This window comes from Acipenser ruthenus, chromosome 19 (assembly GCF_902713425.1).
Source record: "Acipenser ruthenus chromosome 19, fAciRut3.2 maternal haplotype, whole genome shotgun sequence".
Classification (NCBI taxonomy): Eukaryota; Metazoa; Chordata; class Actinopteri; order Acipenseriformes; family Acipenseridae; genus Acipenser; species Acipenser ruthenus.
In genome coordinates this window covers 10,748,742-10,775,692 of record NC_081207.1, presented here as the reverse complement: position 1 = coordinate 10,775,692, position 26,951 = coordinate 10,748,742, and the positions used below count along the sequence as shown (strand labels likewise).

The window sequence follows — 26,951 nt, the reverse complement described above, 5'->3', positions numbered from 1 at the left end:
GTATTAACTAACAGAGCGTAAAATTAAGTTATACATCGTACATCACATTTGTGTTATAGGAGGCTGTGTGGTCCAGTGGTTAAAGAAAGGGGCTTGTAACCAGGAGGTTACATATCCCACCTCAGCCACTGACTCATTGTGTGACCCTGAGCAAGTCACTTAACCTCCTTGTGCTCCGTCTTTCGGTTGAGATGTAGTTGTAAGTGACTCTGCAGCTGATGCATAGTTCACACACCCTAGTCTCTGTAAGTCGCCTTGGGTAAAGGCGTCTGCTAAATAAACTACCTCTATTTTATTTTAGCTTATCAAGTACCCAAACAAGTTCAAGAACATATCTTCTTTGCTTTACTGAATATTTCTTTCCAAAACCATACTTAGACAATAGTTACAACTGCATTGGCTTTTACAAATTCATTGTATTAATTCAAATTTAAAAGAAAAGTATTAAACAGTGCTGCTTAAAAAGCAAAAAATCCAATAAACTAACTAAACTGTGCACCATTTAATAACCAGTAAACAAAACATTTTAGTGTTGCACACGGTGCAGTACAATTGCATTCAATTTCCAGCTGTACAAATGTATTCATTTTGTTTTGTTAATCAGAACCATAGCCATAAACATACTTTACAAGTGTACCTCTGCATTGCACTGTGTGAGCCATAACCGTGGCTGTAGTAATCCCATTGTGGCGCTGGTACAGTAGTTTAATATTAGACACACCGGCGCATACGTTGCACCGGTGTATTAGTCGATCCCCCCTTTTAAGGGCCCCACAAAAATGCCTAGGAAATCGACTTATTCAACGGTTTTTACGGTAATAAAAACTTAGTATAAGCACCACATAAGTGCATAATAACTCAAATCCCATGTAAATACCCACAAATAAAAATCCTTACTAATTAAATATGACCTCATATTCCACTGGAAAGTGTGTTTTTCTCCCCACCTGTATATGCATTATTTTTCTTGACAAATCCTGTCAAAAGTACCTGTACAATAAAGCTTTGCCTTTGTTGGTTGCGATGTAGAAAAAGGCACTTCTAGGGGAGAAGTCCATGCACTGTGCCAGGTGAATGGCCTACTTTCTCATGACAGGGAAGTTTGAAAATACTGTAAAACGGGATGTGGACCTGGAATGACCAACATGCCAACAATGAAACAAGGAAAGTGAATTTCACATACTGATATTCAACTGAGCAGTGTAGCAGAAGAAATGAGCTCACATTTTACTGCACACGGCGTTATATACATGCACACACACATACACACACGTTTGTGTAATTGGGCTGTCCCTCAGGTGACCAATTTGTTCTGCAAATGGCACATCTGACATGTAGTTATTAAAGGTTTATTAGTGAAAAAAACACAGAAATAAGAGGTCTTGTTTTTAGTGGTGTCAAGGGAACAAAAAACAAATATAACATTTAACAATACATCAAACATACTCTATTCTTCTATAATAATTAACAATATAAATGCTCCTTTTAGCATCCAAGTTGTTTCTTGCGAGATTTGTCTTTGTCCTTAACATATTCTTCCAACTAGGTGCCCTAAATGCAGGATCAAATGAGTCTGCCAGTAACAATTTCTAATTTTTAGAAGGTACAAATACTTTAAGCATACTTGACCTTGACCATCTGCTCTGGGTAACTGAAGACACATTAAAAAATGCCTCCGAGTTCTTCATTGATTCTTTCAATTATTTGGTTAGTTATGAGCAGGCTTCTTTGTAAATATAACCAAGGATAGCTCAAATCATATTTCAAAAAGTATAAAACAAATGTCAGGTGTTATACTGCTGCAAACTTGTAAAACTGTCTTTGTATAAATATTTTAAACCAATTTCTCAACGTTTCAGGTTTCAAGGTAATTCAGGATATGTATAAAATATATACAACTGTCAGAGGGACCAAGCTTATTTCATTTCACTGGAAGACTCTTTATAAAGACTTAGGCTGGTTGCATGTTAAGTATATCAAATGGAGACATTTGGGAGGTTTGCCTTTCAGTATTTCTGCCTTAGACTGTATAATATCAAGACATGACTAATTGGTTCAATAATTAAATAAAAAGCTGTTTCAATAAATTGAGATTCTTGTTAAAGTAGTTAAGATTCAGATATTCAGCATACAGTTATAATAAGCCTATATTGTTGATTAATATCCTTTTAAAACTTTATAGAGGCTGACAAGTATATATTTATAGATTATTTTGTGTGCATTTTAAATAAAGTACAATAGAAATCATGTGCCATGTACAGTAAATAATTCAATGCAATACAACATATGTAGTGCAGAGTAAAAAAAAAACTTGCTTCAAAAGAACACCTACTGTACCACATTTCTGTAATATCTTGCATAGCAAACCATCACAATAGTACAGATGCAAGTTGGTTGATTGATAGATAGATAGATAGATAGAGATTGATAGATAGATAAGAGTGCAGGTAAAGATTAGAGGGGAAATACATAGGACCATGAATACGCACAGCCTATACCCTAAGTAATCAATTGTAGTCCTGATGTTTAAAACAGGGCCATCAGGACTACATAATCCGGAATGTCGTGCGCTCTCAATTAAGCAGAGAGTGAGAAGTACCTGGGAATGGGAAAGCAACCTGAACATAGACCAGAGCTAACGAACCTGAAGAAAAGGTATATTGTACTTGTGTTGCAAAAAGAGGCTGGTTATTGGTAAACGGTTTAGCCGTTCAGTACTTAGTTAGGATTATGAAAGTTGAATTAAGTACTGCGACCCGGAATTAGGTTTTGTTTTGCTTTGCTTTGCTTTGCTTTATTGTTTGGAAAAATAAACACAGGCACTGCCCTGTTTTTGAAATCGCTTACTGTTGTCTGGATGGTTGATTTTACGCTAGAAGACAGTGGCCACTTTAATTTAATTGTTTTATTGTTTTGTTTAATTATCACCTGCACCTGGCAATTATTGAAAATTAGAGCCAGGTGCAGGTTATAAAAGGAAAGCAGCCAGTCTGTTTGAGGTTGCTGTGTGGAGAGCCCGCTTATTAATGTGCACAAGTGAAGGAAGGGTAGGGTAGGGTAGGGTAGGGTAGTGTAGTGTAGTGTAGTGTAGTGTAGTGTAAACCTGTGTGGTTCTGTTTTGTTTTGTATTACAGGTAAACAGCTTAGCTGTCCTGTTTGATAGTTAGGTTCCTGTTTTGTATTTTAGTTAAGTGCTCAAGAAAAGAGCTAGGTGTTTGTTTTGTTTATTTTGTTTTTGGTGATTATTAAAAAAAATAGCATAAAAGTACTTTAAAAAAACCTCAATTTCTGTGTCCTGGGTCTGTTTTTAAAGGGGCAAAGAACCCAAAGTGGTGAAGTTTTATATATAATATATATAATTAGTTAAATGAAGCAGTAAGTGCCACTGTGAAAATATTTAATGATGTTGTTTGTTTAAGGTTAATATATTGGATTTAGTCATGTGAACCCATTTTGGAGACTTTTGGAAAACCCTTAGAGGGCCTCTTTCATAAGACAGGTGTGCCTCACTTCCTTCCATCACCACCTTCTTGACCAAAACCAAAAATCTAGCATGACCTACCAGTCTGACTGATTCATCTGCTATGTTGGAGGCCACTGCAAGGATTTCTGTGGTTGGATTAAAATGAACCAGATTCATTATGGCTTTAAAGGTTTAGGGTTTGATTCCCAAAGACATACATTGTGCGAGTAGATGTTTACCACTCCAAAATTCGATCTCTGTAAACAAAGACAGCACTGGCGTTAGAGGTGGGAGATCACAACTGTCATATTTTGTGATGGGACATCTCCATATTCTAATCACATTCCAGCGGAATTCCATTGCGTGAATGCAACATTTTTTTATGAGATTTAATACAATAGTGATAGATTATCAACCTCTAACCATTAGTGCCAAGGTTATTCCATGATTTGAGGTGCCCATTTCAGCCCTGGGCACCTGCAACCAGCCTGCACAATGCTTTACTGTGGTGGAAGGAGGCTGTTTACAGCCTTGCAAATAAGCAATGGAACAATCTCAAACCTCCCCAGATAGGACTATGTGGTACGAAGGGTTAATGCACTAGTTGTTCAGGAATGGATTAAAGTAAGAATTTGTGGTCTCATGTTGATTGTCAGAAAAGTACCATTAGATTTGATGCAATTAGCACACATTATACAAACTCTTCTATAAACTCCACAAGCTCGGTCGAGCAGTACACTGCTGTGTAGACATTGTGGGTAGACAATTAATGTAAAAAATAAATGTTTCACATATAGAAGAGACTGACCCCAGGAGTAAGTGGAAGCAATCTTAATGTGCTCTCCTAAACTGTAATGACATTGAACCTAGTCTAAATTATAATGCATTCTAATTTAAGTGCATTAAGAGCTCCATTCCCCAGGTAGGACAAAGGCAGTGTTTCAGCTAACTGTTTCTCAGCAGGTTTATTTGCCATTTATCAGCAGCACACTCCCAACTTCTCATGATGAATGGGTGCCACAGAAAATACAGTGTAAAGGGCATACCCAATACTAGCCCAATGATGATCAAGTGAAATGGGAGTCATATTGCACTGCTGCTTGATATTGAATGAACGACAGCAGAATACATTCTGACAAGGAACTGTCCATTAAGTGATTTATCTAGAATTGAGAGCCAGTACAGCAAGGTAACATTTAAAAGTGTGCATGATATAATGCAAGAATTGTTAAACATAAATACATCAAGAAACATTCTGTTTTTGTTGTTGAATAATGTTTTGTAATATATAGGATTTGGTATTCTTCAGCCCAATGTAGCAGTTCTACAGCTCTGCACATTTTCCTGGTCAGGAGACCTGGTTAGAATGAGACAAGGTAGTTGTGTGAATGTGCCCAGGTGTCGGAGCTGTAGAGAATAGAAAAACTTAATAGCAACAGAAATATTTAGGGGTTGCAGCTATGAAATAAATCTATACATTATCCCATTCGCTATGTGCTCTTCCATTCACTTTGAATGTCTCAAGTACAGTTCTGAATGAAGCAGATGTTGTAGCAAACACCAATTTATAGCCATTATAAAGAAAATCTCTCAGTCTGAACTTTCAGATACTCTACACTTGCACTTCCTAGGTCATTTTAATTGGGGTCAAAGCATGTCACTAGTCAGTTATTTGGGTGAAGCAGCTGGTTAAAGACAGAAAAGGAAGTGTTGATACTCCTCTAGTTTCCCTCTTATGATGGATTCCATCATTTAATGGAGGATATCAAATACTCTACACAAGGTTAATTCAAACCCCTATCACATAATCCTTGCGGTCAGCACATCTATACTATTTGTAACTCAGAACACAGAATACTTGCTGTGTGTACTTGTGACATCAATCAATCAATCTTTATTTTATATAGCGCCTTTCATAGTGGACCACCATCACAAAGTGCTTTACAAGATGCAGTAACAACAAGAAAATCCATAATATTTTAAATACAGAGAAATGCATAATACATGATATACAGTAAAAAAAAAAAAAACCTAATACATTAAATACAGTCGAAAGTGCATAATACATGATAGTAGTATGATACATGAAATAGTAGCAGCAACACAGCAGCTGATAGCAGATTATTATTTATTTCTTAGCAGATTCCCTTATCCAGGGTGACTTACAATTGTTACAAAATATCACATTATTTTTCTACACACATTATTATTATTATTTTTAAAAACAATTACCCATTTATACAGTTTTTTTTTTTTTTTTTCTGGAGCAATCTAGGTCAAGTACCTTACTCAAGAGTACAGCAGCAGTGTCCCCCACCTGAGATTGAACCCACGACCCTCCGGTCAAGAGTCCAGAGCCCTAAACACTACTCCACACTACTGCCCCACAGGCTTAAAGGCTTAAAGAGCATGGAAAGCAAGAGAGAACAGGTGGGTTTTGAGAGTTGATTTAAAGCGAGCGACGGTGGGAGCATCACACACCAAAGCTGGGAGAGAGTTCCAAAGAGTCGGAGCCATGAAGCTAAACAAGCGTTCTCCAAGTGTTGTGCACTTTTAATTGGGGATAACAAGCAGGCCAGAGTCGGAGGACCTCAGTTTGCAGGCAGGGACATAGCGGGTCAACAGGTTGAGGAGGTACTTGGGACCTGTGTGATGAAGGGCATTGTAGGTGAGCAGGAGAGTTTTGAAAATAATCCTGAATTTTACAGGTGGCCAGTGCAGCTGGGCATCTGTTAAGGATCCTGGTAGTGGCATTCTAAACTAACTGTAGTCGGTTTATGGTGTGTGCCGGGAGACCACCATATAGAGAGCTCTTACTATTATACATCTGCTCTTACTAATATCCTTTTAGAAACCTTGCAGGATTGCATATGGGAGAGCATCTGGCACAAGGATGTGTTGTGGAAGTGCTCAGTAAAGATATGCATACCAAGTGCAAAATCATCCTCCAAAAGCAAAATACAGATTATTTTAAACTATTTAGTGGATCTACATGTATAAATAATCTTCATGTATCAAGAACCTGCAAATCAGTGAAGCAATTTGAACACACCTGCCATAGATTTGTCTGTATAGCAACAAGAAGAGTTTAACCACTTCAGTTCCAGGATGTAAGCAGGTTGGGGTGTGACAGCTTTATCCAAAAGCATGTTCGTGTTAATGTGCACGTTACTGTTTATAGAACATTTTTAAAAAGGTTTTATTTATCATAAATCTTGCATGTGTATGTTTACCTGTTTATAAAAACAAGTTTTATTCTTCAGCAATCTTGTGTTTGGTATGTATTATTCGGTTTACAAATAAAATGTTGTTCATTACAGGTGTCATTTACAAAAATAAAAACGATTATACTGTATTTCTTTTCAAAAAGAAATAATTTTATTGTTCATAAAAAATAAAAATTACATATCAAATGTGTGTGTCTTACTTATTTTACTGGCACACAGGGGCTTAAAGGGTTAATGGAAATGTTTTATATATATATATATATATATATATATATATATATATATATATATATATACATATCTCTCGTTGACTTATGTTTTATTTTCTATGTAATAGTATTTTATAGCATTAAATGGCAGTTTTACATCTGGGGTTGAAGAGGTTAATACTGAAAGAAGACTGCAGACTGTAAGTCAATCAAGGTCTTCTATTTTAGATTTTTGCATACCACTTGGATTACTAAGAGCGTACTTCAGATTACTGCTGCGTCTGTTACATGAGGTATCCAAAACCTCTGTGGTAGGAACAAGTAAGCTAAACATGGTTAGTTCTAAAAATAGAAACCCTTTTTGAGGGCTTGCGTAAGAGGTATACGCATTTAGCACTCATCACATCGTCGTGTAGCACTCATCACATCCTCATGTAGCACTCATCACATTCTCATATAGCACTGGAAAGCTACATAGATAAAATCACATACATTTTTTAAGATGTCATTTAGGTCCCATGACTAGGAATATAGAGTAAGAGAAGCACATCAGAATTGAAATGCATGCTTCAGCAGTTCTTGAGATCTATTAAATAAAAAAGCGAAGATGACTTTGTACCCAATACATTTCACTTACCAACAAGCCAAATACTGTCAGTTTCTGGACACAGCAATGCACATGTCTTTTAAACAGCCTTCGTCTGTCAATTTATTTAGGCAAGTCCTGCTTTTAACATCCCAAACAAAGACCTCCCCTTCATTATTATTTGTTTATTTAGCAGATGCCTTTATCCAAAGCGACTTACAGTGACTAGGGTGTGTGAACTATGCCTCAGCTGCAGAGTCACTTACAATTAAGTCTCACCCAAAAGACGGAGCACAAGGAGGTTAAGTGACTTGCTCAGGGTCACACAATGAGTCAGTGGCTGAAGGGGGATTTGAACCGGGGACCTCCTCGTTACAAGCCCTTTTCTTTAACCACTGGACCACACAGCTACTGCAAGAAAGTGAAGGCAGACATTAATCCAATTATGTTTCGACAATAAAGGAGGCTAACAGAACTAGTCACACATACGTAGATGAATAAACCTTTTACTTTACACACTATTCTAGTGTTATTTAAAAAAAAAAAAAAAGTAATACATTACTTCACATTTAATTGGCTTGGGAAGTGGAGATGAACAGAGTTGTGGAACAGTAGTTAGAAATGCATACTTGGTCCCCTTTTAATTAACCTTTAAAAGAGTACCATTGTAGAAGCATATCAAAGTGTAACAAAGCATAGTGAAAGCATGGTAAAGCATAGGTAAATGTGGTAAATGCATGGGAAAAGCCTTGGAAAACTGCAGAATTAGCACAGTCAAATTTAGTTGATCTATTTGACTTCCTTTAGCCACTGAGTAACCACAAAAATACAGACAAAAAAAATAGCTTCATACAAAACAATGGCAATGCGGTTATAGCCCTCATGTAGCACAGCACAGACAGGTGGCACTACTGTAATAATAAAATTGACTGAACAAAAACATGCATCCTGTTTAGTGTAGTAAAATGTATCGGTTAAAATGGCATCATAACACAGTTGGTGTAGATTTTGCTTCCATCAGGGGAGAAGGCAGCACCCATTGATCTTCATGCTGCTCACCAGCTCCTTTGTCTGAAAGATTTAATGTTAATTAGGTTTGTGATCGGCTGATGAAATATTATTACATCGTACTTTAAACAGAGACAAGTCAAGATGGAGGCTTTGGAGGTAGTTACTGCTATGACAAACATCACTAAACTTCACTAATAGTTTAACGTACCTATATTGTCAGAAGGTGGAGATATCATGAAGTCCCAGTTAGAAGCAGTGAATCATCTGGAAACCTTGCAGGATTGCATATGGGAGAGCATCTGGCACAAGGATCTGTTGTGGAAGTGCTCATTAAAGATATGCATACCAAGTGTTAAATCATCCTCCAAAAGCAAAATACAGATTATTTTAAACTATTTAGTGGATCTACATGTATAAATAATCTTCATGTATCAAGAACCTGCAAATCAGTGAAGCAATTTGAACACACCTGCCATAGATTTGTCTGTAAACAACAAGAAGAGTTTAACCACTTCAGTTCCAGGATGTAAGATGGTTGGGGTGTGACAGCTTTATCCAAAAGCATGTTCATGTTAATGTGCACGTTACTGTTTACAGAACATTTTAAAAAAAGGTTTTATTTATCATAAATCTTGCATGTGTATGTTTACCTGTTTATAAAAACAAGTTTTATTCTTCAGCAATCTTGTGTTTTGTATGCATTATACAGTTAGAAGAAGCCATGAACCATCTGGAGAAACTTCAAACTCGTTTCTCTTCTAATCCTAATAAAAAAATGAAATAAATCCCATTCAAAATAGCTTTTAATAAACAAAGCACTATAGAGCAATCCCATTTAAACTATTGATTTGTACATAAAAAAGGATAACATTCTATGTAAATTAATTTCTGCAGATAATGGCATAAAATTATACTGGAAAAATAAGTATTGCTTTGGAAACTAACCAACATTAAGCAGTTATTAATATGCAAACTGTTTAAATGAATTGACCTGGCCAATGAAGGTATTGTATGCATTAGTTTACATTTGCCTTCTATAGTTAATGATGACTAAATACTGGGGTGCGTATTAGAGGTACCGTGAATGGAGGATTGAATAAAGTAGTTAAATATGTTTTAAACCTGTTCTTAGATTTTCATTTTTAAAACCAATATTTTATATATATACAGTGCCTTGCAAAAGTATTCAGACCCCTGACCAATTCTCTCATATTACTGAATTTAAAATGGTACATTGAAATTTTGTTCTGTTTCATATTTTATTTTAAAACACTGAAACTCAAAATCAATTATTGTAAGGTGACATTGGTTTTATGTTGGGAAATATTTTTAAGTAAAATAAAAAACTGAAATATCTTGCTTGCATAAGTATTCAACCCCCACACATTAATATTTGGTAGAGCCACCTTTCGCTGCAATAACAGCTTTAAGTCTTTTGGGGTAAGTATGTACCAGCTTTGCACACAGTGTCGGAGTGATTTTGGCCCATTCTTCTTAGCAGATTTGCTCCAGGTTGTTCAGGTTGGTTGGACGACGCTTGTGGACCACAATTTTCAAATAGTGCCACAGATTCTCAATGGGATTGAGATCAGGACTTTGACTGGGCCACTGTAGGACATTCACCTTTTTGTTCTTGAGCCACTCCAATGTTGCTTTGGCCTTGTGCTTGGGATCATTGTCCTGCTGAAAGGTGAATTTCCTCCCAAGCTTCAGTTTTTTAGCGGACAGAAGCAGGTTCTATTGTAGTATTTACCTGTATTTTGCTCCATTCATTCTTCCTTCAGTTTTAACAAGATGCCCAGTCCCTGCTGATGAGAAGCATCCCCACAGCATGATGCTGCCACCACCATACTTCACTGTAGGGATGGTGTGTCTTGAGGCATGGGCAGTGTTAGGTTTGAGCCACACATAGCGCTTTGAGTTTTGGCCATAAAGCCTATCTTGGTCTCATCTGACCACAAAACCTTTTCCCACATCGCAGCTGGGTCACTCTCATGCTTTCTGGCAAACTCCAGACGTGCTTTCAGATGGTACTTTTTAAGTAACGTCTTCTTTCTTGCCACCCTCCCATACAGGCCAGTGTTATGCAGAGCTCTTGATATGGTTGACTGGTGCACCATTACTCCACTCCCAGCCACTGAACTCTGTAGCTCCTTCAAAGTGATTGTTGGCTCTCTGTGGCTTCTCTCATAAGTCTCCTTGTTTGAGCGCTGAGTTTTGAGGGACGGCCTTTTCTTGGCAGTGCCTGGGTGGTGTGATGCAGCTTCAACTTCCTGATTATTGATCCAACTGTGCTCACTGGGATAGCCAAACACTTGGATATTATTTTGTACCCTTTCCCTAATCTATGCATTTGTATTACTTTATCTCTAACTTCTGTAGAATGCTCTTTGGTCTTCATTTTCCTTGAGATTCACAGCCTGACCAATGATCCTTCAACAGTGGAGTTTTTATCCAGAAAATGTGACAGCAACTTTAATGGTTCAGAGGTGGAGGCCAATGGTAAGGTAATTGTGTCCTCGTTAGGGCAATTTCTTTCATCGGTGTAAACTGGGAGCTTCCACAGCACAGGGGTTGAATACTTATGCAAGCAAGATATTTCAGTTTTTTATTTTTCTTAAAAATATTTCCCAACATAAAACCTATGACACCTTACAATAATTGATTTTGAGTTTCAGTGTTTTAAAATAAAATATCAAACAGAACGAAATTTCAATGTACCATTTGTAATTCAGTAATATGAGAGAATTGGTCAATGGTCTGAATACTTTTGCAAGGCACTGTGTGTGTGTGTGTGTGTGTGTGTGTGTGTGTGTATATATATATATATATATATATATATATTGTGAAACGCTTGCACCACTCACGGGTTCGTTGCCCCTTTAAAAATAGACCCAACACACAGAAATTGATTTTTCAAGCGCGGTTGCGCTGATTTTTTTAATAAACACACAAACAAACCAAAACACAAAATAAACACCTAGCTCTAAATGAGCACTGACTAATCACGCAGGAACCTAAACTGATACACAGGACAGCTAAGCCGTTTACCTGCAATAAACACAATCTCTCTCTCAATACATTTACTCGACTGCCTGGATGCAGAGCACTCCTTTCTGCCTCCTTCTCCTCAGCAGCCCTGAGCAAACTGACTGTTCTCTTTTTATACCCTGCACCTGGCTCTAATTTAATAATAAGCACCAGGTGCAGGGGATGATTAATAATAAAACAATTAACAAATCAATTAAACAATAAAGTAAACTAACAACAAAGGTGCCTGCGCACATATCCTACCCAGGGAGGATTTTAACCCCCCTCCATGCTGTCTTACATATCCCCCCCCTTGTCTTTTCAAGACACCGGCCACTCGACGGCCACCTCCCTCCACCCTTAAAAGACCACCCACCCTCAAGCCCAGCAATGTCCTTTGCCGCCCTCTTCCACGGGCGGGCTTGAGGGTGGACGACATGGGACCCCACCAGGATGACAGGGCCGACTGCAGCGACGGCCGGGACACCGGAGACTGCAGCAGTGGGCAGAGGTCTTCACCTGGGGACCGGCGTAGTGATGTCCGATCACCCAGGGGGAGCGAAGCAGCGAACAGGAAGAGCACTAGCGACGTCTGGCAGCAGCCCAGCGACGTCTGGGTGATTGTGGACAGTGGAGTGGGGAACCAGGTGTAGAGCTGTGGCCGATGGTGTAGGCTCCTGGGTTCCAGGTCTAGCGCCGGGAGGTCTAGGGAGACCGGCAGGGTGTCCAGGAGCAAAGGGTAAGGGACCGTACCCGGCAGCACCGGACTAGTTGCCAGGGGTGGTGGTCGGGGCTGTGGTGGAGGTAACTCCCTCACCTCCTCTGGCTCCCGAGACGGCAAATCCACCCCCTCTGGCTCCCGAGACAGCAGCTCCTCCCACTCTGGCTCTCAGGACAGCAGCTCTACCCCCTCTGGCTCTCGGGACGGCAGCTCCACCCCCTCTGGCTCTCGGGATGGCAGCTCCACCCCCTCTGGCTCAGGTGCTGGCCACACTATTTTCTCCAGCACCTGTTGCAGCTCTGAAAGCTCCGGTTCTGGCAGCCCCAGCTCTTGTCTCAATCTTCGGTTGCTCTCCCGCTGCCTGCGGTTCATCTCCTGCATCTCCTTTGTGGACTTGTTGAGAGTCCTTATTAGCTCTGCAATGTCCATTTTCTGGGTCGTAGGGGCGCCCACACTTTCTGACACCAAATGTGAAACGCTTGCACCACTCACGGGTTCGTTGCCCCTTTAAAAATAGACCCAACACACAGAAATTGATTTTTCAAGCACGGTTGCGCTGATTTTTTTAATAAACACACAAACAAACCAAAACACAAAATAAGCACCTAGCTCTAAATGAGCACTGACTAATCACGCAGGAACCTAAACTGATACACAGGACAGCTAAGCCGTTTACCTGCAATAAACACAATCTCTCTCTCAATACACTTACTCGACTGCCTGGATGCAGAGCACTCCTTTCTGCCTCCTTCTCCTCAGCAGCCCTGAGCAAACTGACTGTTCTCTTTTTATACCCTGCACCTGGCTCTAATTTAATAATAAGCACCAGGTGCAGGGGATGATTAATAATAAAACAATTAACAAATCAATTAAACAATAAAGTAAACTAACAACAAAGGTGCCTGCGCACATATCCTACCCAGGGAGGATTTTAACCCCCCTCCCTGCTGTCTTACAATATATATATATATATATATATATTGTGAGACAGCAGGGAGGGGGTTAAATCCTCCCTGCAGAAAACATGTGCAAATGCACATTGGTTGATGTAATTGTTTTGTTTTATTATTTAATTATCCCCTGCACCTGGTGATCATTGTAAATCAGAGCCAGGTGCAGGGTATTTAAAGAGAGCAGCCAGTCTGTTCTAGGCTGCTGAGAGAGAAGGAAGCAGGATAGGTGCTCTGCTTCCGAGCAGTCGGGTGAAGAAAGGTAGTGTAAACCTGTGTGGTTTGTTTCGGGGTGAAGATTTTGTTTTGTGTTCCAGGTAAACAGCTTAGCTGTCCTGATTTATAGTTTAGGTTCCTGTGTGTGTAGTTAGTGCTCGATAAGAGCTAGGTGTTTATTTGGTTTTGTGTGTTTGATATTTGTATTATTAAAAATAGCGCACCAGCGCTGAAAAATCCATTTCATTGTTCTGGGTCGTATTTTTAAAGGGGCAACGAACCCGAGTGAGTTGTGCTTTGTCACATATGGTGGAGAATGCGGGCAGAGTGTGTGGGCACCCCTACGACCCAGAAAATGGATTTTAAAGAATTGATCGCAATGATCAATCATAACACCGCTGCTCAGAAAGAGCAGACAAAGAAGTGGAGACAGGAGTTGGGGCTACCGGATCCGGAGCCGACGGAGCTGGACCTGCTGCTCCAAAGGTGGGAGCAGGCAGGGGGTGCCCCACTGACTCAAGCCCCAGAGCCCAGAGGCGAGGAGCCGCCGCTTCCAGAGCCCAGAGGGGAGGAGCCGCCACTTCCGGAGCCCAGAGGGGAGGAGCTGCCGCTTCCGGAGCCCAGAGGGGAGGAGCTGCCGCTGCCGGAGCCCAGAGGGGAGGAGCTGCCGGAGCCCAGAGGGGAGGAGCTGCCGGAGCCCAGAGGGGAGGAGCTGCCGCTGCCGGAGCCCAGAGGGGAGGAGCTGCCGCTGCCGGAGCCCAGAGGGGAGGAGCTGCCGCTGCCGGAGCCCAGAGGGGAGGAGCTGCCGCTTCCGGAGCCCAGAGGGGAGGAGCCGCCGCTTCCGGAGCCCAGAGGGGAGGAGCCGCTGCTTCCGGAGCCCAGAGGGGAGGAGGTGAAAAGCATACCTCCACCACAGCCCCGACCACCACCCCTACAGTCCAGTTCGGCGCCGCTGCGTCCAGTCCCTCACCCCTTGCTCCTGGACACCCTGCCGGTCTTCCTGGACCTCCCTGTGCTGGACCTGGAGCCCAGGAGTCTGCAGCACTGGCCACAGCTCTGCCCCTGGTTACCTGCTCCGCTCTCCCCGAGCACCCAGACGTCGCTGGGCTGCTGCCAGACGTCGCTGTTGCTCCCCCTGTTAGCTGCTTCGCTCCCCCTGGGTGATCGGACATCACTGCGCCAGTTCCCAGGGGAAGACCTGTGTCCACTGCGGCATCCTCCAGTGCCCCGGCCTACGCTTCGGTCGGCCCTGTTAGCCCGGTGGGGTCCTGTGTCGCCGGTTTGCGGTCCCTTCCTGGCAGCGCCGGAAGGACCGACCCATCCTCAAGCCCGCCCGTGGAAGAGGGCGGCAATGGACATTGCTGGACTTGAGGCTGGGTGGTCTTTTAAGGGTGGAGGGAGGTGGCCGTGGTATGGCCGGTGTCTTGAAAAGACATGGGGGGGGATGTGTGAGACAGCAGGGAGGGGGTTAAATCCTCCCTGCAGAAAACATGTGCAAATGCACATTGGTTGATGTAATTGTTTTGTTTTATTATTTAATTATCCCCTGCACCTGGTGATCATTGTAAATCAGAGCCAGGTGCAGGGTATTTAAAGAGAGCAGCCAGTCTGTTCTAGGCTGCTGAGAGAGAAGGAAGCAGGATAGGTGCTCTGCTTCCGAGCAGTCGGGTGAAGAAAGGTAGTGTAAACCTGTGTGGTTTGTTTCGGGGTGAAGATTTTGTTTTGTGTTCCAGGTAAACAGCTTAGCTGTCCTGATTTATAGTTTAGGTTCCTGTGTGTGTAGTTAGTGCTCGATAAGAGCTAGGTGTTTATTTGGTTTTGTGTGTTTGATATTTGTATTATTAAAAATAGCGCACCAGCGCTGAAAAATCCATTTCATTGTTCTGGGTCGTATTTTTAAAGGGGCAACGAACCCGAGTGAGTTGTGCTTTGTCACAATATATATATATATATATATATATATATATATATATATATATATATATACACAGTGCCTTGCATAAGTATTCACCCCCCTTGGACTTTTCCACATTTTGTAGTGTTACAACCTGGAATTAAAATGGATTTAGTTAGGATTTTTTGTCACTGATCTACATAAAATAGTCCATAATGTCAAAGTGGGGAAAAAATCTACATATTTTTCAAAATTATTTACAAATAAAAAACTGAAAAGTCTTGATTGCATAAGTATTCACCCCCTTTGCTGTGACACCCCTAAATAAGCTCTGGTGCAACCAATTGCCTTCAGAAGTCACATAATTAGTTGAATGGAGTCCACCTGTATGCAATTAAAATGTCACATGATCTCAGATTAAATACACCTGTTTCTGGAAGGCCCCAGAGTTTGTTAGAGAGCATATCTAAACAAACAGCATCATGAAGACCAAGGAGCTATCAAAACAAGTCTGGGATAAAGTTCTGGAGAAGCACCAATCAGGGTTGGGTTATAAAAAAATATCCCAAACTTTGAACATACCCCGGAGAACCGTTAAATCCATTATTAAAAAATGGAAAGAATATGGCACAACCGTGACTCTGCCTAGAGAAGGCCGTCCACCAAACTCAGTGACCAGGTAAGGAGGGCATTAGTCAGAGAAGCAACCAAGAGGCCAATGGTAACTCTGAAGGAGCTGGTGAGATCCACAGCTGAGATGGGAGAAACCATCCATGGGACAACTATAACCCGGACGCTCAACAAAGCTGGGCTTTATAGAAGAGTGGCGAGAAGAAAGCCATTGCTGAAAAAAACCCATATCAAATCCTGTTTGGATTTGCCAAAAGGCATGTGGGAGACACAGCAAACATGTGGAAAAAGGTTCTCTGGTCTGATGAGACCAAAACTGAACTTTTTGGCCTTAGCGCAAAACGCTATGTGTGGTGCAAAGCCAACACTGCTCATCACCCTGAGAACACCATCCCCACGGTGAAGCATGGTGGTGGCAGCATCATGTTATGGGGATGCTTTTCATCGGCAGGGACTGGGAAACTGGTCAGGATTGAGGGCAAGATGGATGGAGCCAAATACAGGGAAATTCTAGAGGAAAACCTGTTTCAGTCTGCAAGAGACCTGGGACTGGGGCGGAGGTTCACCTTCCAGCAGGACAATGACCCTAAACACACAGCCAAAGCTACACTGGAGTTGTTTAAAAACAAGAACCTGAATGTCTTAGAATGGCCCAGTCAAAGCCCAGACCTCAATCCGATTGAGAATCTGTGGCAAGACTTGAAAATTGCTGTTCACCAACGGTCCCCATCCAACTTGACAGAGCTTGAGCAATTTTGCCAAGAAGAATGGGCAAAAATTGCAGGATCCAGATGTGCAAAGCTGGTAGAGACTTACCCAAAAAGACTCACAGCTGTAATTGCTGCCAAAGGTGCTTCTACCAAGTATTGACTCAGGGGGGTGAAAACTTATGCAACCAACAAATGTCTTTTTTTTTGTTTAATTAACTTTTGTGTCACAATAAAAAATATTTTGCACCTTCAAAGTGTTAAGTATGTTGTGTAAATCAAATGGTAAAAATCCCAATTAAATCCATTTTAATTCCAGGTTGTAACACTACAAAATGTGGAAAAGTCCAAGGGGGGTGAATACTTATGCAAGGCACTGTATGTATATATATATATATATATATATATATATATATATATATATATATATATATATATATACACATACACACACACACCTTTAATATTAACACTGATAACTAGCATAGTTTTTGCTATACATGTATACATAAGATGTATCTGAACAGTTAATCTCTGCCACTGTAGACGGGTATGATTTTCCCTCCCATCATGTCATACACGTAGAACATTTTATTATGCATGCTGGTTGCAATGACCTGCTCTCCATCAGCACTGAAGCGGGCTTTGTATACAGGAAACGTCTCCAGGTGGATACTCTGGATTTTCAGATTAGTCTTGCCATCCACCTTCAAGGACACAGAGAGAGACCTTTAGTAATTGTTTCTGATCATTTTGTTATCAGGATAACCTCTTGAGATATGCAATAGAGAAAAAAAGCAAACCAAAAAGCAGGCAAGGGGGATGAGCTAAAGCTGGTAATGAAAAACATCAGAAGAAAAAATAACATTGCAATTAAATGAGATTTCTTCATAAAACACTCATTTATGGTATGTGAGAAAAAGCTTTTAATCGGGATGGTCCAAAATAACAACGGAGCATGAACACAAATCCTCAAATGAGTACAGACTGGCTATCTGTACTAAACGAAACTTAATTTAATGACAAATGTTTCAACAAGACAGCAGACAAGAGTCTAACAATTTCTAAAAGTTTAATAATAAGTGCCTGAAGCACCACAGGAGACAGGGGTGAACAAAGGTGAAATAAAAGCAGAAAAACGCCCAAAAGGAACATCAAATATTCAACAGCGTCTGAGGGGTGCAGTCTAGCTGTGGAATGAAAGGGAAAGTTGAAACTTGAAAATAGAAGAGGCGAAGGACAAAGAAATGAAAACTAAGATAAAGGGCACACAGAATAGGTATTAAAATACATATGGTGATGACGTTTTTTGCCTCCATAACCTGTAGTGGCACCAGAACCAATGCAACTCTCCCTCTGGAATCCCTAGCAAACAGTTTTGACTTCACACAGCGAGGACACAAACCTGCGCTCCCGACTGTATGACTCACACTGCAATGCTTTTTTTTTTACATCAGCTGAACCACTTGGGGAACCCCTGCATTTTGACTTTTGCTTAGAGCAAATCAAAATGTCTGTGCCCATATTTAATGCTACATTTCATTCTTTTACCAAAACACTAAAAGTAGTCATACAATTTGTGGTGATGTCTTCCATCACTTCTTGATTAATATCCCCCGTCGCGTGTATGTATGTCCCACATTACAATTTTGTGTATTTAGTAAACTGCTTGTCCAACTGGGATGATGCTTGCTAAGAACCACTCTTAGCGCAAGTTATTCAGTGTCATCATTTTAATCTGGGGATGTATGAAGGTTGTGTGTCTCTACATAGGACTGTATGACTTTTCATTTATGTAGAGAACTTTTTGTCAAATTCTGTTTAAACTTTAGCACGTTATTGAGGGTGCATGTTTAATACAAGCTCACAGAACAGTACTTCCTGACATGTCGAAAATTCTTCTGGACCAAAAGGGTTACAGAACAACCAGAGTTTGCTCAAATTTAAACCCAATGCTTAGATCTGAGCAGTATACTTTTTTTTAATTTGTATTTTTTATTTTTTTAACAATTATGATTCTTTGGATATTTTTATTCACACATCATGGTTCAGAAATAAAACCGACAAATTCTCTCAACTTTCTCTCGGGAATGCCCAAAATAATAATAAAAAAAGATCTGTCATTCTCCTTTCTTTAACAGCAGGCTTTCTGTTCTGACAACTGCACTTCTTTTCAAAAAGATATGAGGGAGCATGATCTGGATACAACACAATGCTAAAACGATAAAACCTCTTTCTGCTGATCCTATGTCGCAGTTGAGAAATGTTTTCGGTTTATAGCTCATTATGTGTGGGGAAAAAAAAGATACATTGATACATCTAAGATACATCGATACGTACAGGTCTCTTGTAAACACCACAGAAAGTTATATAACCCTTTAATTTGTCTTTTTGAAAGTCTGGCTTGCAGAAAAGTGAAAGAAGCCCTCTGGATAGTAACTAAATAAAACGATCCTGAAGAATGCAACATAGAGTTATAAATTACATATCTCAATTCTAACATTATTAATATACTTTGGTTTCCAAAGGAAAGACAACACCATTAACATTTCCTTGATCAAGCCCACCCTGGAAGTGGAAACGGAAGTCTGTACCTGGAAAAGGGAAATAGACTGGTCTATCCATGCAGTCATGATCACTTGGGCCGAGGGGTGAAACTGAACGCATGTAAGCAGTTTTCCATCTAAAAAGGCAAATACAAACATGGTTATATTATTCCTTCAGAGATTGTATTAGCCACTGAGCTAGTTGATTTCAAACATATTCACCCCTGCTGATTTATGATGCTTGATGGTGCAACATTTGTTCTCCCTTGTATCCCACTTGCAGCTAGTTTCAAAGACATCAATCGGCATTAATCCGGGACTGCTTTACCTACATTAACATCAGGCAGTCCAGGATAAGTGGAAATTGGGCTCTGTGAAACCAGCCTTTAGACTTCACTAAATACCATCTTGGTCTCCCCAGAGAAGACAATCGTCCCCACTTGAAATACATGCCAGTGATTTTAATGAACAAGTTTACTGGCTCCCCAACTGCTATGCATTTATTACCAATGTAGAATAACTGGGTAGAAAATATGCTCTTCATTTTATCCCAAAACCTGTAACAACATTCAAGAATTCACTCATTCTGTCTATTTTTGGAGGGAGGATTATTGTCTGTTTAGAGGTGTGGTCTGAATGACTTTGAGAATTTAAAACAAAAAAAACCCAGAAGAATGTGCCCGTGAGGATTTCATTGTGGAAGACAACAAAGGAAAGAAAGTACAACTTAAATGTGCAAATACTGTCGAGTTACTATACATACTGCGAAAGAAAAAAACACCCAAGCATTTTGGAAAGTAACTAAAAACAATAATTTTATACAGTATATAGAAAGCGAAAGCCCCGAAAAATAAAACAATTTACATAAACTCAAAAATAGCTAAAAATAAGTACCAAAAAATGAAATTAATAAAAAACGAAAAAAGAAGCCCTACTTATAAGGTAAAAAAAACACAGTACTTTCTTACACTCTAACTACTGTAGTGGCACTTAGAATAGACAGCAAGTACATATGAAGGGGGACATTTTGCATTGTGTTACTTTATTTGACCTCTCGTTTCTCCGCAAATAGGTTTATATCAGCAAGTGCTTTTTTCCTTATTTTCATTTCCCACCTCTTTTAAAAACATCTCCTTAAATTCTTCTGCTATAAACTGTTTGAATAATATGAAAATTAGTGCTTTTTCATAAAAGTAATGCTACATCTCAAAGATATTTATCACAAATGAAGTGGTAGAGTAGTCCTAGAAGATGAGTGGCAGTGGCTGTGCATTAAGATTATGTGACTGGACTTTTTGTTTGGGTAATGTGACATGCCTGGGATTTTCAAATGTACCCAGAAGTCTTGTATTAAAGGTGCTTGTCTTTGAAAACTCTCTAGGGTTTTCTTTTTTTTCTCCCTGAACTCAGTGACCCATAAGAGGCATTTGTCATGCTGCTCAATATAGCTTTAAATTTGATAAACTCCAAGACATTTTATTTATTCTGCCAATAATCATGATCCAATTACTGTGATACTTTATAGCTGGTAATCGATAACTGAAAGTGTCATTATCATCCAACACTATTCGTTATTATTTTATAAATAACAAAAGATGCCTTGTTGTACATATACTGAACATCCGGTAGATTTCATTATGAGCATAAAATCTATATACTATAGTGCTCCATTTTGGAGGCCATTCTGTTTTCGAAGATGTTCCCTTAATGAGCACTAATGACCCTGCCTACTCTGAGCTCTCTTTCTCTCTTAACAAGTAAGAAATTCAGCATATCCACTCATCTACCAGAACAAATGGTTTTTTGGTCTATGACTGCAAATAATTTAAAGATAAATCATAAACGAAAAATTGGCAATAAGGAGATATCTCTTTCTGCAAATGGATCAATTACCATACCTTCCTGTATTTTATTGAAAATCCACAGCACACATGTTTACACTTACATCTCCTCCCCCTGGTCGTCCTTGTCCACTCAGGCAGCCTTCTGGGCAGACTGGACCTGGAACAGGGCTTCATTTTCTACTTCTGAATCACTGGAGTCTTCATCCGGCAAATTCCCACTCACAGCTCCTTCAGTCTGCAAACACGAAACGGAAAAACAAACAGAGGAGTGCTTCTGAATACACACATATTACATTAGTTTACTTTCTTTAGTTTTCTGTGGACATCTCCAGCATGTTCAGTGTACACAAGAGATCAGAACTTCTTGTACAAATAAAGATCAAATTCAGATGAAATGTTGTTACCTCAAATTTGCGGTGGTGAAGGTCTTGAGTAATCTCAATGTGATCATTTCTGGATAAATAGATGACACATAGATGGACTTACCACTACCTGCTATCAAAGTACTACTCCAGACTGCTGCGCGGGCAGCACTGTGGAGTAGTGGTCAGGGCTCTGGACTCTTGACCGGAGGGTCATGGGTTCAATCCCAGGTGGGGACACTGCTGCTGTACCCTTGAGCAAGGTACTTTACCTAGATTGCGCCAGTAAAAATAATGTGATATCTTGTAACAATTGTAAGTTGCCCTGGATAAGGGTGTCAGCTAAGAAATAAATAATAATAATAATAATAAAGTATGTTGTATAAAGGTTGCTGTTAATTTATAGGTAAAAATATTGTAGGGCTTCCTCTATGCAACTCCTACCAAGCAATGGTGGCTGGTGGCCAAAAATAAATGGCGATGTAGAACAAAGGCAGAGGGCTTGGGGTCCCCTTAAGACCCCCACAGCAGCAGAATCTTATTATTGTATTCTAACTGACAACATTTTTCATATTATTATTATTATTATTATTATTATTATTATTATTATTATTATTATTAATGTATTTATTTGGCAGATGCCTTTATCCAAGGTGACTTACAGGTGTACTGTACAGGGTTACAATGCAAAATGAATATTTAAATACAGTATAGTTTACAGTAAGTGCAAATAATACTACTAAAATACAATATGAACTAGGATACAACAAGTTAGGATTACAAAAAGTTATATCTACAATGACCTCTTAGTAGCGCAATAGTGCAAGGATAGTGCATCAGTTGAGGATCCAGTAACATGGTGCTTAGGTTAGGTAAGTCCAGTGCATTGGGGTAGATCAAGAGATCTACAAGTGCAGTCTAAACAGGCTTTACCCCAATTCGGCTGTTAAACACATTTTCTCCACTAGCCAACAGAGAAAAGAAAATAGTAGCCCATCATAGTTTATTCTAATACTTAGCTGTTACACACTGCCAGCATATGTTTAAAAAGGTACTGTATACAACATAAATATATAGCATTTAGATTTCAAGACCACTTCACTAACATACTTTGCATACAATATTTTCTAAACAAAGTTGCTAAGGCAGGAGAAAGGCAGAAAATAATCAAGCACATCTTATCAACTTCATTTGCTAAACTTAAATGACAAACACAATAATTATACCGTACAGGCGAAAAGAAAGTGAACAAATACTGCTGGAGAAAGGCTAAAATAATATAAATACAGCTTCCAACAAACACTAACAGAGAAAAAAAACAAAACCAAAAGCTAGATTTGTTCCCATAGAAAGTAAGTGGTATCATAATATGAAACTGAAAATATACTTGACTTTACTGGTGCAGTGTCTTCTGGGAATAGTAGTTTATCTGGTACATGCTGAAAGGTGTTTCCAAAATGAGCAGAAATGCAGAGGAAAACTACAACTCCCATATCAACAATGCTGGTTTCAATTAACTTTGGTTTAATGGGTGCTAAACAGTCATAGGATTTTCCACGCTAACAAGCAGTGACAGTTTATTTTTTGTCTACTGTCCCATATGTTTTTTTTTCATTTTCCTACAATTGTATGGATTTCTTCTTCTAATGGAATATTCTGATTCAGCAGGGGGTGGGAGGGTTTGAGTTGCTCCTCCAATTAAAACCAGAGATCAGACTATTTCATCTGCCATTGCTAGTACTGCACTGTGTGTGGTTATTATAGCGAAAGATATTCTATTTAACAAGATACTCGACTACGCCTTTAGTTCCGTCTCACTGCGTGCAAAGCATTGTGGTATATACAGAGAGCTTGGCAGAATTTTTTCTATGGAGAGTCAATGGAGGCGTAAGAAATTTTGCTGGTTTGTGCTGGTTTTCGCCATGTTAAAAAAACTTGGTTTGGGGGGCGGTCTGGGAAGGCAGAGGAGTCCATGGATCCTGGTCGGACCGCTGGACGTCCCTGCATATAAACATGCTGGAGTTGCAGGCGGTCTCCCTTGCTCTCCGCCATTTCCTCCCAGTGCTGCACGGTACACATATGTTGTGCCGGACGGACAACACAACAGTGGTGGCCTATGTCAACCACTAGGGTGGCCTACGGTCCCCGGGGTTACATCACATTGCCTTCAGGCTCTTGACATGGGCTCAGAGGAACTTGCTGTCCCTGCGGACGACGCACATTCCCTGAGTGGTGAATTGGGCAGCGCACCTCCTCATAGTAGGACCTCATCCGTCAGAATGGCGACTCTACACTCAGGTAGTGAGGCGCATTTGGGAACGATTCGGGAAGGCGCAGGTCGAGCTCTTCATCTCAGCAGAGACGACAGACTGCCCCCTGTGGTACTCCCTCTACCACTTAGGCAGTCCACTCACCGTCAATGCCCTAGCACAAGAATGCTACGTGGATGGGACAAGAGCTCTTTGTCATTCTGACCAGCTCTTCGTCTGCCACGGGATACAGACCCTAGGACAGCCCCTCTCAAAACAGCGACTGTCGCATTGGATTGCGGACACAGTCTCAACTGCGTATGATGGTGCTGGCTTACACCCACCTGGGAAGGTAGCTGCACATTCCACTAGAGCAGGGGTGCACAATTCCGGTCCTGGAGGGCCGGATCCCTCCTGGCTTTTGTTCCAACTGTGCTCTAAATTACTTAATTAGACCAATAATTGATAATAATTGGTCCAATTAAGTAATTTAGGGCAAGGTTGGCACAAAAGCCAGGAGGGACACCGGCCCTCCAGGACCGGAATTGTGCACCCCTGCACTAGAGGGTTATCTGTCTGACATTTATACTGCGGCTAGCTGGGCTACGCCGCATACTTTCTCCTGGTTCTACCGCCTTAACGTGGTAGATCCTTCCCTGCCTTCATTAGGCACGAGGGTCCTTGAGGTTGCACGTTCACACCGCTAACCTTCAGAAAATTACCCTTGGTTAAGCGATTTTGAAGTGTCCCTCGCATGCTGCCATTCCTTCTCCCTCGCAACGACTCTGGTATACTTTCCCATAGTAATGTTGGTGGTCGTCCTCTAATTGAACGTTAGGTTACCGACCTTAACCCTGGTTCCCTGAAAGAGAAGACGACCACCAACCACAAGGTCGCATCGGTCGCCCTCACGAGTTCGATGGAAAAAGAGAAATGGCTTCCTCAGGATGACGGTTTTAATCCCTCGGTGGGCGGGACCAAGTGCGTCATCCCAGGAAGGGGCCTATCGGCAGCTCTGATATAGAGAGCTCAGCAATACCTACCCAATAGGCAGGCATATCCCATAGCAATGTTGGTGGTTGTCTTCTCTTTCAGGAAACCAGGTTACGGTAGGTAACCTAACGTTTTCTGAGCGTCACTGGCTTTGGTGTTTTTGTTATCTCTCCTGCTTACCACACACCTCATCAGTCTTGCTCCCATGTCCCACCGTTAAAATCAGTCCTGCATAGTTTACAGAAAGTATATCTTTTTTTTTTCAACATTGCTTAGGATTACGTGAGACTATGTTTTGGTCCAAGAAGCTTGAAATTTGCATGAATATTTTTTTTTTGACCTTATCGCACGCGCAGCCATCATGTCTGCCACACAGCTCCCCTGGGTCCTAAACCCTGGTACAGACGGGGATTGCAGTAACCACAGACCGTACATGCATTTTGCAGAAATGTAAGGGTTGCTGACATAAAGCGGTTTAACAGTTGAGTTTTCAGCAAAATACGGGAGAAAATGTTAAAACATAGATATACGTGTGTGGGTGTGTATTTACGCGTAATTCTGTTATTATTTGTAATATTATATTGAAAAGCCCGAACCTAATTTCAATACATTTTAAATCATTTTGTCTCAGACACACCAATGGTGAGTTTCAGAGTAGAAATTTTGAGGTTTAAAGACGAAATGTCGAGTTTTTATTTTTTTCTTCCATAAGAAAGTGAATAATAAACCGACATTTAATATCTCAAAAAACACAGAAAAGAAAAGGCTCAGATTGACAGCCATGCGACATCGTATTTCACTAAAAGAACGGAGGGGACAGGAAATCAAGAACGACGAAATACTGTCATTTTCCATTTGACAGCATTTGTCTGTGCTAATATCCCCCTGGAAAACTAGATATACCCCAAGCTACGTAAATTCCATCCTGAGGGGTGTGTAATTCCTTCATCAGACAGCCTGAGGAGGTGAGGAGGGTTTACCCAAAGTTGCTGACCTGCAGAAGCAGAATATACCAAAACTGAAAAGACTGATAGTTTATCTATAGTTACTGGCGAATCCACAGGTGCTAAAGATCAGTATGTTTTGCACATTTTGTTTGTTTTACAAGGGCTAGCCAGTGAAGGTATCTCTGAAGAGGTTATTTTAGCAGGTACCGTTTATCTGCACACTGTTAATTAATCAATTGCACCGAGCATTACAAAATGTTTAAATGTTGCCAAATTCAGTGCGTTTGACTTGTAATGCCCATACATTCGCCATTGCTAGTAATGTCAAATTCAGAATTTGAGGAATGGTGTACAAAGTTTAAAATCTGAACTCTCCCTGATTGCAACGCATTGTAAGGGACTCTGATACAGTGGTTTGAAAGCCATAACGTTAGAGTTGATCAAACGTTACACAATTAATAAATACATACCGTGCACTGGCACAACAGTTGCACAGCACAGATGCCAGTATCAACAATGTGTTAGAAGTTTCTACGAAGTTTTTGAAAAATTGACGAGGTACGTACTACAATCCTGAACAATGCAGAATAAAACCACGTTATGAAGGCAGTAAGGATGTTCGACCCACAGCAAGTTTGTAGTTTGGATAAAGAAACCCTCCCGTTAGATTGTATTCCAAGGTTTGATGCTTACTGTAAATCGGAAATTGAGGGATATCAGCTATATGTAAAAGAAAACTGTAGTGGAATTTCTTTGACCGAATTTTAAAGAAATGCAGAAGAACTATTGTTCTGCATGGACACGTTTTCACAGAGCAACGTCAATGCATGAAAGAAGAAGACCGAGTTAACCAACTGACGATGCTTAAGTTTAATAGTAAAATGTAATGCACAAGAACTGAGCTTTTTTTGTTGCCTTTCATGCAAACTTAAGTAACACTATATTTACATTATATTTAAAGAACAAAACAAAACAAATAATAACAAAACAACGAAAAAAATAATAAACACAGCTTACATGTTTGTCATAATATATCAAATGCTCAGATTTCAATAAATGATTATATTGTCTATACTGTACGGATCGGCGCCAGAATCTGGAAATTCATTATAAAAAAAACCCAAAAAAACCCATTACCTTCCCTTCTGTTCACGAAATACATATTTGTGCCCGTTGAGATGCACATATGAAGGATTCAAATGGTGAAAGTAGCCTAATGAGATGATTGATTAATTATTTTTCATTACGTGGCTTACTGTGGAGGCAATATTGACATCTTGTGTCTGTAATACCAAATTACATGTTAAAAAACGAAGTCCTGTAAAACGCAGGGTCCTATTCATAACCACCTGACTTTGTACGCCTT

The 26,951-nt window shown here is 40.3% G+C and overlaps 1 pseudogene; it reads right to left on the bottom strand.

Annotated features, from left to right (window-relative positions):
• Positions 1–980: 980 nt before the first annotated feature.
• LOC117424786 (U3 small nucleolar RNA-associated protein 18 homolog) lies at positions 981–26,853 on the bottom strand (annotated as a pseudogene).
• Between the last annotated feature and the right edge of the window lie 98 nt (positions 26,854–26,951).